The sequence below is a fragment of the Triturus cristatus genome, chromosome 2_2 (genome assembly GCF_964204655.1).
Source record: "Triturus cristatus chromosome 2_2, aTriCri1.1, whole genome shotgun sequence".
Classification (NCBI taxonomy): Eukaryota; Metazoa; Chordata; class Amphibia; order Caudata; family Salamandridae; genus Triturus; species Triturus cristatus.
This window is the reverse complement of record NC_140582.1, coordinates 1,085,062,982-1,085,075,055: the sequence shown is the minus strand read 5'-3', so window position 1 is coordinate 1,085,075,055 and position 12,074 is coordinate 1,085,062,982. Positions and strand designations below refer to the sequence as shown.

Here is a 12,074-nt window from a genome sequence, read left to right as displayed (position 1 = left end):
TTGTTTATTTTGAGAGGGAGAGTTAATACTGTTAATTAGAAAGTACTGCACTTCTCAGAAACGAGATGTAACAGTGAGACTAGAGGCTTTGTGTATGTTTATGTGTTTATAGATTTTGCCTGACTGAATGTCACCTACATCTTCGTGAAGGAACGCAGATTAGGGAAAGCTTGATTATGTTGCACCTCAATGTCCATCACTTGCTAGAAGTGTGACAGTAAAGAGTTAAGCTTAAAAAATCTATAAATGGAGAAAAAAAAATGCATTTTGAATATTAAGTAGATATGTTCATCGCAATATAGCCCAGTTTTCAGCTTCACCTTCAAACTCTTGTCTTGATAGATCAAAGTTAACATTTTGTTTCATAATATTTCCCCAACCCTGGTTTCGTTGCACACAACTCTAGCTCTATTCGCCCTGTTTCTGTGTCTCAGCACTTTGAGAAAATACTCGTATATCAAGCTACCTATATAACGACACCGTAACAAAAAAGGGTGACACTTCAAGTTTATTGGTAATATGGAAGATTGGCACGCTGAAAACAATATTTTCAAATTAGTCACGCTCAATTGTATCCAGTGGAAATAAAATAAAAAGTAAAAATGCTTTTTCCTTCTGATTATTATTCGATGGAAAGTACAGTGTGTATCTAGTGAAAACAATTCTATGGTAATTCCAGGTACCAGTGAACATTTGTGCATTGGGTATCTCTATTTCCTACACATTTTTTTGTTGCAAAAATACATAATTCTGAAGCCATGTGCTGCGCGCTGGCAGCCTGGTACAGCAAGAATGCAAATTGAGGGAAGTTTCTGAATTATTCAGTAGCCTGTATTTTATTGGCTCGCATTGGTCCCAATAAAGATATTATTAATAATAAAAACATTTCCCAGGCTAGGCTTGGTGCAGACTTGTTCGGGGGAGAGTGATGGGAAGGTGGAGGGCGGGCGGCTGCCCATTACATGGGCGAACAAGTCTTAACTTGAATTAACAATATTGCTGGCTGCGTGGGATGATTGATGCGCTTTGCAAAGGCCTAGATTGGTTTCATCTTTCTTCTGATGTTCTCACTGACTTGTTCTTAGTCATGTGCAATCACCGAGGCCACACAAGGTAACAAATGTTTGATGTATGGCACTATTGCCGCTCTAGCCAGACTTGCCTTCATTTGGTGTGTTTGCCTATGCGTGTGAAAGTGTGTCTGTGTGATGTGCGAATCTGTAAATGTGCTTATGTTTCTGTATCCCTGTGTAGGTGTCTGTGAGCGTGTGGCTGAAGGATGCCTGTGTGTCTGAGAATGTGCCTGTTTGTGTATCCGTAGAAATGTGTAGGTGTGGGGAGTGTGCGTGTGTGTGTTTGTGTGTGTGTGTAAGAGTGCGCCCATGCGTGTGCATGCAAGCTGCCGGGTCTGTAAGTGTGTGTATGTGTGAGAGAAATTTAGGGAGGCCGTGATTATATGTGTCTTTGTGTTGGTAACAGTTTCTGGATCTCAATGCTTGTTTGTGTGTGCAGTGTTGTTCTTTGATGGCAGATTGCTTTCTTCGTTCCTGGCTATGTCTGCACATCTTTCACTACAACATTATTAATATTTCGAGGCACGGTTATCAATTTATAGCATGCCAGCCCCCACTGAAGAAAATATGTCATAAGGTGCGTTCCATTTGTTTCCCAGGGAGAGAGGGAAAAGCCCTGTTCTTTTGCACCGTCTCATATATTACAAATCACCGCAGCCCGGATATCTTAATCAGCGCTTGAAAACACATCCTTATCAGCCTGAGCTGTAAAATGTTTATCCGAGGCCCAGGATTCGTGCAGAAAGAAGGGGGGAATGGTGAGCTTTTTATGGAAGAGCTTTGTGCCGCAGCCCTGTTCATTTTGGGGACTTTTCTCGAAGCGCTGTTTGTTCTATTGAAGCGGATAATAAACAGACCAGTCGGCCGTCAGGTTCGCGGGGCTTCTCATCCAACATATATCTGTAGCAGGTTATGTGCTTCGTAAAGATTTCAACCTCATGCAGAGTTTAATGCGTCACTGCTTTGACAATTTAAACAGTGTCTCAAACATTGTTTAACAAAATCAAGAGTGGTGCTTGGCAATTAATTTCTGCCGTCAATAGTGTTCTCAAACCGGGCAACTCCCCTTGGAACCGCGGGAGCCACAACAGAAGAAAAGGGGGCCTGTGCGCGCGAGTGAAAAGAGCAGAGACAATTCATTAGACGATTCTGCAGCAGCGAGAAGTGGCGGGGGATGTCAGGCCCTGCTCCCACGCTTCAATACTAATGACAGTCATTGCATATTCATAACCCCCAAATATAGGCAGCTTCTTGTAAAAAAAAAAAAAAAACTTTTGTGTCACGGAAGCTTCATGGCAAGAGCAAAGAGCGCGAGGAGCGATTGTGTCACGGAAGCCGAGGAGCGATTGTGTCACGGAAGCTTCATGGCAAGAGCAAAGAGCGCGAGGAGCGAGGCGGCCGTGCGGCCACAAAGTGATCGCGATCAAAGCGGCCATGCACTGTAGCTTTAGGCTGGCCTGGTAGCACTTTTTGGAGCCCACATATAAAATGTCTCTTCGAGCCAGCGCATGTGCTGGGCTCAGCGAGACCTAAAAAAGGGCTATGCGATGGTGTTCCCTGGGCCACGCCCTGTGGTCAAATCTTTGCACGTCTGAAGGCAGTGTGCACTGTGGGGTTGGCTGCCTTTAGGGAGGTTCACCACAGGGCCTGGTGTAGCCAGGCCTGTGGCCAAACCCCCACGTGCACGATTAATGGCTGTGCGCAGTGTGGGGTTGGCTGCATGTGGGGGGTTGGCTGCAGGGGGTTGGATTTACTTATGGTGATGAAATATTACTTTACTTTAAGCCTATTGGCTTTAAGATATGATTTTAACAACAAATAGATCAGGACTACTGTCTTCATCTGAATTTACAAAATAAACGGACCAGTCTTATGGCATCTGACATAACATCTCCCAATGACCCAATCAGACCTACGGCCTTTATCATTGGCTTGTCACAATAGCAAACTCAGGCTTCCTGTATTGAACATAAGATGTCCGAATAGGCAAAACAAGCACTCTTTTTTAGTGGAAGCACCCCCACTTCTGCTCAATTAAAATACTGCAAAGAGAAAGATTAACATGTCAATGCAACGTAAGCCTCTCTCACTATTGCGCCTTAAAGATTTTTTTCTATTGATAAGGTAAGGTCTGGCGACATTAATATTGAGCCAGACCTGCAAGTGGCCAGTATGGACATGGAAGGTCAGCTGCAGCTGGCACGGATCGGGGTTGATGGGGCATGGTGGACGGGGGAAGAAAGAAAAAAAACATGCACTTACCTTTAAGCGCGTCTCTCCTCCGTCGTCTCTCCCGACCGGAACAGGAAGCACCCAGGCTCCCCATAGCCAATCACAATGCTGCAACACAGCATTGTGATTGGTCTGAGAACAGTAGTTTGGCACTCAGACTAGCAGTGGGAGCCTGGGCATGTTCTCCACCCAAGCTGTATTGCAGCCTGGCCAGAGAACATGCAAAGTGCGCATGACTGTTTGGCCAGCCCAAGACGGCCAGCCAAACATTCATGTGCACTTACTGTGTGCCCAACACTCCTCCCCCTGCTCCTGTGTGAGCAGCCCCGCCCACCCTCAATGCTGCATCAGCAGGAAAAAATCAAATAGTAATAATATTATGTTATTAGCATTTTATTTTTCCTTTTTTACACTGCTTAAAAGCAGTGGGGTGACACTCCACCTTAGCAGAGGAGCCACCACTGTGGAAGGTGATAAATAGTAGAGAATATTACAAGATAAAGGTGAATACCACATAAGGCTGAAAACAGGTATGTTACTTCTGTTTCTATGCTGAAAGTAGTTCACATCAAGTGCCTGCTGATACTGGTGATGTGCACATCTGTTTGAGCTATTTGTTCAAACACACCTGGTGTCTGTGTTTTATGTCTTGCAAAACTGTCAATGCTGGCTACTGGCTCTATGTTAGAAATGGGGGTCTCTAGTTTCCAGTGGCTTGCACCCTGTCCAAGTAGCGACTCTTCTTTCTAGTCAGGACAAGGGAGTAACACACCCAAGATAACCCCTACTCACCCCCTTGGTAGCATGGCACTAGCAGTAAGGCTTATCTCAGAGGCCATGAGTAAAGTATTTGTACAAAACACACAGCGACACAGTGAAAACACTACAAATGAACACCACACCAGTTTGGAAGAATAAACAATCTTGATCTAAACCAAACAAGACCAAAACAACAAAAATCCAACACACAGAACTAAAGATATCACTTTTTAAAGGTAAGCATTTCTGTCTATAGAACTCTATGAATTTTAGCACAGAGTACCTTTGATACATCAAAATCCAAGAGGAAAAACAGCCGCAGATGAGGGAAGTGTCCGCAGACGAAGGAAGTGTCAGAAAACACAGCGATGTGTCAATTCTTGAGTCCCTGGGGAAAGGAGGCATCAGTTCTGCTGCACGCATGAGAAGTGTTGAGTTAATTCCTTACTGCAAGGAGAAGCAATCTGTTATTGTCCGAAGACTGTTCCTTTGTGTGGGCCAACATGGTGGAAACATGGTGCACAGGTGGGTTGCACGAAAATCCGAGTGCGCTTGAGACGATGCGGTGGCAGCGAAACAGGTGCTGCATCGATTCTTCCAACCGCGGACCGGGGATGCGTTGATTCCTTCAGCCGCAAAGGAGGGCCTGCATTTGAGTCGAAGTGGGGTCTCTAATGTCGGAGACACGGGACTCGGGCTGCAGCGGTTCAGTACGGCTGCAAACTGGTGCTGTGTCCATTTTTTGCTGCACCGTGGTGATGTATTGGTTTTTCAACTGCTCGGCAAGCTTGTGGCAGGAAAAATGGTGCTGGAAGAGCGATGCATGGATTTCGACACACTCTCGCCCGACGTCTCCTTCTTCACGGAAACCTGGACCAACACCACCTCCGGTCCCGACATCGCCACCGCCATCCCTGACAGCTACAAGATCCATAGAAAGGACCGTCCGCACCACCGGAGGAGGAGGACTCGCCATCGCACACAAGACCCCCTCCGACTCTCCACAGCCAGCACGAGTGATCCCCACTCCAACACAGAACACCTCGACTTCCAGATCCAGACAAGCCCCAGGACCACGCTACGCGGCACCCTCATCAACAGATCGCCAGGACCTCACACCCACCATGCAACCACCATCGCTGAGCTTGCCGCAGCCCACGCCATCACGGACTACATTCTACTCGGGTACCTGAACTTCCACCTCGACAACGGCAACGACCTCGACTCCACCACTTTCCTCGACAACCTCGCCAACCTAGGGTTGAAGCAGCTCGTCAACACGCCCAACCATAGAGTGGGCCACACCCTCGACCCCATCTTCGTGGGAGGAACAAACTTCCGCTTCTACCACACCACCTAGCCCCTCTGGAATGACCACCACTGTGTCCACTTCACTTTCAACACCACCACCACACCCAAACCCGCCCTGCGCCCGCCATGATGGAACTGGAGCAAGGTCACAGAGGAGCACCTCTACACCACCCTCTGTCAAACCCCCCATCAACTCCACAGCCAGGGAATTTCACTGCTGGGTCTCCTGCTGCGCCATCAAGCTCGCGCCCCGCCACCCCGCCAAACAATGCCCTCTGAAGCCGCCTGGTTCACCACAGAACTTCAAAAAGCCAGATGCTCCTGCAGACGCCTAGAGAAAACCTGACGAAACCTGAAAACCACGGAAGCACGGAACGACCACAAGAGCGCCCTGAAGGAATACCACCAGTGCATAAGAGACACCAAACGGACCTTCATAAGAGACAAAGTCCAGACCAACGTGACCAACACGAAGGAACTTTTCAACGTCATACAGCAGCTCGCAAAACCCACCTGCGAAACTACCGGACGTCACACCTTCCGAGGAACTCTGCGACAAGCTCAGCTCCTACTTTCATCTGAAGATCAAGGCCCTTTATGACAACTTCAGCGAACCAACGGCGAACACCACCCCTCTACCCACCGCCGCCGATAAGCCGACCATCACATCCTGGGATCCCGCTACCGTCGAACTCATCACCGGGACCATGAAGAAAACCCACTCAGGAGCCCCAACGGACCCCTGCCCACTGCACATCTTCCACAGGGCCGCCATCGCACCCGAACTAGGACGCACATTCAACTCCTCCCTCAGATCAGGCATCTGACCAGATGACTGGAAACGGGCGGAGGTAAAACACCCCCTCAAGAAACCAACGGCCGACCCTGCGGATCTGAAAAACTACTGGCCCATCTCTCTCCTCCCCTTTACGGCCAAGTTCACCAAGAGACTCATAAACGCCAAGCTGACCACCTTCATAGAAGAGAACTCCATCCTGGATGCCTCCCAGTCTGGGTTCCGCAGCAACCACAGCACCGAGACCGCCCTCCTCGCCGCCACTGATGACATCCGCATGCTACTCGACCAGGGACACACTGCGGCCCTCATCCTTCTAGACCTCTCCTCAGCCTTCGACACCGTTTCACATCCCACTCTCGCAGCCAGACTGCACGACGCGGGAATATAAGGAGCCCCCCTCGACTGGATCCAATCCTTCCTCTCCGGCAGAACCCAGAGAATCCAACTTCCTCCCTCCCTCTCCAAACCCACGGAAATCAACTGCAGAGTACCCCAGGGATCATCACTCAGCCCCACGCTCTTCAACATCCACATGCCTCCCTCACAGCCATCATCCGACAGCATGGGCTCAGCATCGTATCATACGCTGACGACACCCAGCTCATCCTCTCGTTCACCAACAATCCCGAAGACACCAGACTCTGCTTCCAGGAAGGTATGAAGAACGTGGCAGCCTGGATGAAGGACAGCTGCCTGAAGCTAAATTCAGAGAAGACCGAGGTCCTCAACCTCGGTCCCTGCACCTCCACCTGGAACAACACCTGGTCGCCCTCCGCCCTCGGGAGCCCTCCTACCCCTTCAGACCACTCTCGCAACCTGGGCATCATCCTTGACTCCTCTCTCTCCATGAACCGCCAGATCAACTCGTCGCCACCACTAGTTTCAACTGCCTTCGCATCCTCCATAAGACCATCAAATGGATCACCCCCGACTGCAGAAGGACTGTCACCCACGCACTCATCACCAGCAGACTGGACTACGGCAACGCCCGCTACACCGGAATCAACAAAACTCTTCTACACAAACTCCAGACCATCCAGAATGCCACAGCCAGACTCGTTCCAAGAGCACATGACCCAACACCTACGAAGACTCTACTGGCAAGAAGAGGGTCACTTTCAAACTCCTCAGCCATGCCTACAAATCCCTCAACAACATCGGACCCAAATACCTCAACGAGAGATTATCCTTCCACATACCCAAGAGGAACCTCTGCTCCTCCGACCTCACCCTGGCAGAGGTCCCCAGCATCCACAGAAACAGAACCGTGGGAGAGCCTTCCCCTACATTGCAGCCAAAACCTGGAACGAGATCCCTGTAAACTTCAGACGCTCCCTGACCCTGCACACGTTCAGGAAGGACCTCAAGACCTGGCTCTTTGACTGAGACCCTCACGGGCGAGTAGAGCACTTTATAAACCCCCAGATTGATTGATTGATTGATTGATTGATTGATTTTGAGTCTTTAAAGAAGCCAAAATACTTCTAGGGGTCCAGAACTGTAATTGGCACAACTTGGCAGGTCAGAACTCTCAGCACAGAAGTTTATGGGGGCTGCAGATTAAGTCTTTGACGGCCCTGAGACTTCTGAACAGAGGGCAAGCACACACAAGCCCTTGGATAATCCTCTCAAGCAGTATTCCAATAGCAGAGTCCAGTCCTTGTCCTCTCCAATACAGAAGCAGTCATTGCAGGCCTACCCAGCTAAGCAATACAGCAAAGGGGCAAGACATATACTGACAGCTCTCCAGCTCTTCTTCTTGGCAGAGTCTCCTCTTGATCCAGAAGTGTTCCAAACATGTGCTGTTACAGGGAATGTATGATGGAACAATGAAAGCCTTTACAACGAATGCTCCTACAGCGGCGGCCGAAGAACAATAGTACCATTACAACGCCAGTTAACATAACGAAAGCCATTATCACGCTGCATAGGGTATCATGCAAACTAACGTAATCACAAATGAAAACATCACCCATCATTTTCCTACCCATACTGTTAAAACGCCCATTCTAAGTAAACATAAGCAGTCTTAGTAATCTGAAATATTAAAGATATAGTAATTATATTTCCCAAAGTTAAATTGTGTAAAAATATCAAATACAACATTCTAGTTAACCCATTTATGCTGTAGTCCTACCTTTTTGTTTATCATTTTTTTCCGTACTTCCTGATTGCAAATGGCATTCATTGTATGTCCTCTTCCTCGTCAGTTATTAATCTGGAGGCACACAAGCTCCTCTTGCCGATATCCAGATACACACTCTGCCTCAAATTATGTCATGTGGGGTTGAATATTTCCTGTGGCAGACATTCAAACAAGTGGATGCTTGACTTATGATTCACCTACAACACACCTCTGCAGTCCAGCTGAGCCTCCGACCCTGCCAGGACGTCGATAAAGGTAATTCGCATACACTCTGCTGCACCTGCGACTCCTTACGGCTACTTCACAGGCTCACATTTGCATTTCTCACCTTAGAGTGAGAGGAAATCCACTCAACACCTAATGCAAGATGTTATTAGACTCTTATTCAAGTATTTGGTAACTTCTTTCTGGTCACCTTTCTCATACTCGTTTGTGCTAAAGTGTCACTTTTTATATTTATCATTTTTATTGATGTTCATATTTATCAAAACAGTGACAGTTTCATCCGAACTATGAACTGTGTCTGTGGCAAGAGTTTTAAAGCAATCGAGCATCCAGGGATGACATAGTCATTCATATACCCGCATCACAGCCCACCAGGAGCTGGTGGGTCAGTTTGAGGAATTGCGAACAGTTTAGGTGGGTGGATCTGTAGTAATGCAATTCGTTGTAATGACAGTCTCGTTGTTTAAAGTGGTGTTGTAATGACTCCCTCATACTCCCAAATTCGTTGTAAAAGCTTCTCGTACTTATGTCTTCGTAGTAATGAATGTTTCCCAGTTGCAAGTCCACTACTTATACACCTTTTAGCTTTTGAAGTAGGTATACTTCAAAGGAAAGTCTTTCTTGTCCACAAGATCCTGCCTTAGCTCCAGACACACTATATGGTTGTGGAGACAGCATTGTGGGAGGACAGGCACTGCCCCATTCAGGTGTGAGTGACAACTCCTCCCACCACCATAGCTCTGGAAGATCTATCAGCCTGGTGATGGGTCATCAGGATATGTAGGGCACAACTCAGCTCCCTTTGTGTGACTGTCTAGAGAATGCACAAACAGCCCCTGTCAGTCTAAACCAGATGTTGATTCCACAGGCAAGCAGAAACATTGAATGGTAAACCAGGAAAATGTACACTCTCTAAAAGTGGCATTTTCAAACACACAATTCAAAAACCAACTTTAGTAAAATACGTATTTTAAAATTCTAAACTCAGGGAGCCCAAACTCCAAATCTCCATCTTTTCCCAATTTAAATTTACGCTTGAAAGATGCTACAAGGCAGCTCCAATTATAACCTAAGGGAGAGATAGGCCTTGCAATAGTGAAAAAGGAAACTGGTAGTATTTCACTATCAGGACATGTAAAACACACCAGTACATGCCCTACATTTCACCCACAGTGCACCCTGCCCCCGGGGATACCTTGGGCCTACCTTAGGGGTGTCTTACATGTAGTAAAAGGGAAGGTTTGGGCCTAGCAAGTGGGTGCACTTGCCAGGTCAGCATGGCAGTTTAAAACTGCACTGGCAAATACTGCAGTGGCAGGCCTCAGAAATGGTTGCAAAGCTACTCATGTGGATGGCACAATCAGTGCTGCAGGCCCACCAGTAGCATTTGATTTACAGGCCCTGGGCACACAAAATTCATTTTACTAGGCACTTAGTAGGGAATCAAAAATGCCAATCATGCATAACCAATAATAATCACAGTTTATACAGAGAGCACTTGCACTTTAGCACTGATCAGCAGTGGTAAAGTGCCCAGAGTACAAAAAAAGCAAAAATGAAGTCCAGCATACAGTCAAAAACACAGGAGGTAGAGGCAAAAAGACAGGAGAAACCACACCAAGGATGCCAGGTCTAACACCCTAGACTATGGGGGACAGTATTAGACAATTCTGGCTTTTTAGCCAACAACAATTTGCATTCTGGAACTTGTACTGTCACTTTTCATTTTGTCGCAAAGGGTCTCAAATACTCATCATACAAAGCAATGCTTGCTGGTAACTAATAGAAGCAGACATGGGTCTGCTTGGCATACAAATGTGTACTGTAGATATTGCATCACATATTGCAGCAGTCAAGTTGAAGAGGAACAGGAGCTCTTGGAAATCTAATGAAGAAAAGAACAGTAAATTATTAATATATTGCAGTGAATCTTTGTATAGAATAAGTTCTCCAAAGTCACGATAAATAGTTTGTTGATCATGATGGGCTAAAATCATAACATTAGCTCAGAAGTTAAATAGGGTGTTATTCCATATATATTTGCTACAAATTACTTTGACAGAGTGTAGGCAGTGTGTTCATTATAGAAATAAAAACAGGTTAAATCAAGTTGTTGTAACTTCTCTGTTAAAAACGTTACAAAAACCATTTGCAAGTTTTCTTCTATACATAATCAGCAAATTCCCTATGTATAAAAAGCACATTGATACTAAACTCAACTACCAAACAATTTGTGCATCAAACAGCCTTTTCTAGCAAAAGTGTCAACAGTTTGATCAAGCAATTGCATTTGGCCCATTCTTTTTAAGCTGACATTAATGCAAATGTTTATAAATATTTGCCTCAGCACAATTTATCAGCTTGATTTCTAAACTTTTGAATAATTTGATAATGGCTCCAATAATCTTGAAAGTCGCACCACCTAAAAAAGTAGCAACTTTCTGATGAACTGTTCTGGTTGACATGGACGGTAAGAGCAAGGTAATCTGCGCCTTCCCGCCACTAAGTAGACAATACAAACATTTTAAATGTAGGCATTTGCATATGGTTTTTAATACGGAAAATAACAAAAGTGGGAAGGTAAGAATATACAATAAGTATGTTGTCTTAAAGGTTCAAAGAGATAGTTTTGGAGCAATAGCCCATTAAAGGTCTCTTTATATGATGTAAACTGTGGATTTAATGACAGAGTAAGGGCCTGATTTAGAATTTGGTGGACGAGTTTCTCCCTGACAAACATTACGAATGTCATGTCTTTCTTATTACAAGTGCATTGTATCCTATGGCATTGGTAATAAACCAAACGGAATAACCTTCACGTTTGTTACGGAGTACCAGTTAGCCACATTTTGAAACAAGCCCTGAGTCTGTGATTCTGTCCAAATGAAACATAGAAATAAATTATAGAATGTGATACTCAAATGAAGAATCCAGATTAAATCCAAGCCACTCTTTTTAGGTCTGGTGTTTGATTACTAAGATCATATTTATAATATACTTACAGGGGTTTCGGGAACCAATTTTTATCCATTGGTCTGTTGTGTCATTCATATTTTCCCATTACAGTATCCAGAATGTGGCAATGAGGTAGTCAGCTTCAGCCATCAGCTAACATCACTGTTACTACTTGCATTTGGTTCTTTCACAAAGAGCACATCCACCTAAAGTAGTTTCCTTCACTACCATAGACAAAGCATGCTTTGTGACACCAAAAAGTAGTTTTGCTTTTAGCCAAAGTTTTCTATTTTTCTATTGGATTGGACCTGGCAGGGCCTCAAACATAAAGCTTTACAAAAGCCAAATCAAGCATTGATAAAGCCAAATGGCTAGCAACCAACACCAGACATATTGGTCTTTCCACTGTTTATTTTTACAATTTCTTGTTAACTTGGAGATTTGCGAGACCGTGGCACAGTGTTTAAGCATTCTTTAACCAAGGGCAATATTTATTATAATAAACATCAAGATCAGAGTCTGTTTAACCCAAAATTCCAAGCATAGCTGGAGCAATGTGAACGGGTTTATTTCT

General features: G+C 45.6%; 1 long non-coding RNA gene across 1 annotated transcript in view; it reads right to left on the bottom strand.

Annotated features, from left to right (window-relative positions):
• Window positions 1-493: 493 nt before the first annotated feature.
• Window positions 494-12,074, bottom strand: part of LOC146863179 (uncharacterized) — a 496,608-nt gene continuing 485,027 nt past the window's right edge. The window contains exon 3 of the long non-coding RNA XR_014978223.1: window positions 494-10,430. This is a non-coding gene — a long non-coding RNA (uncharacterized LOC146863179). The remainder of the gene's footprint in view (window positions 10,431-12,074) is intronic.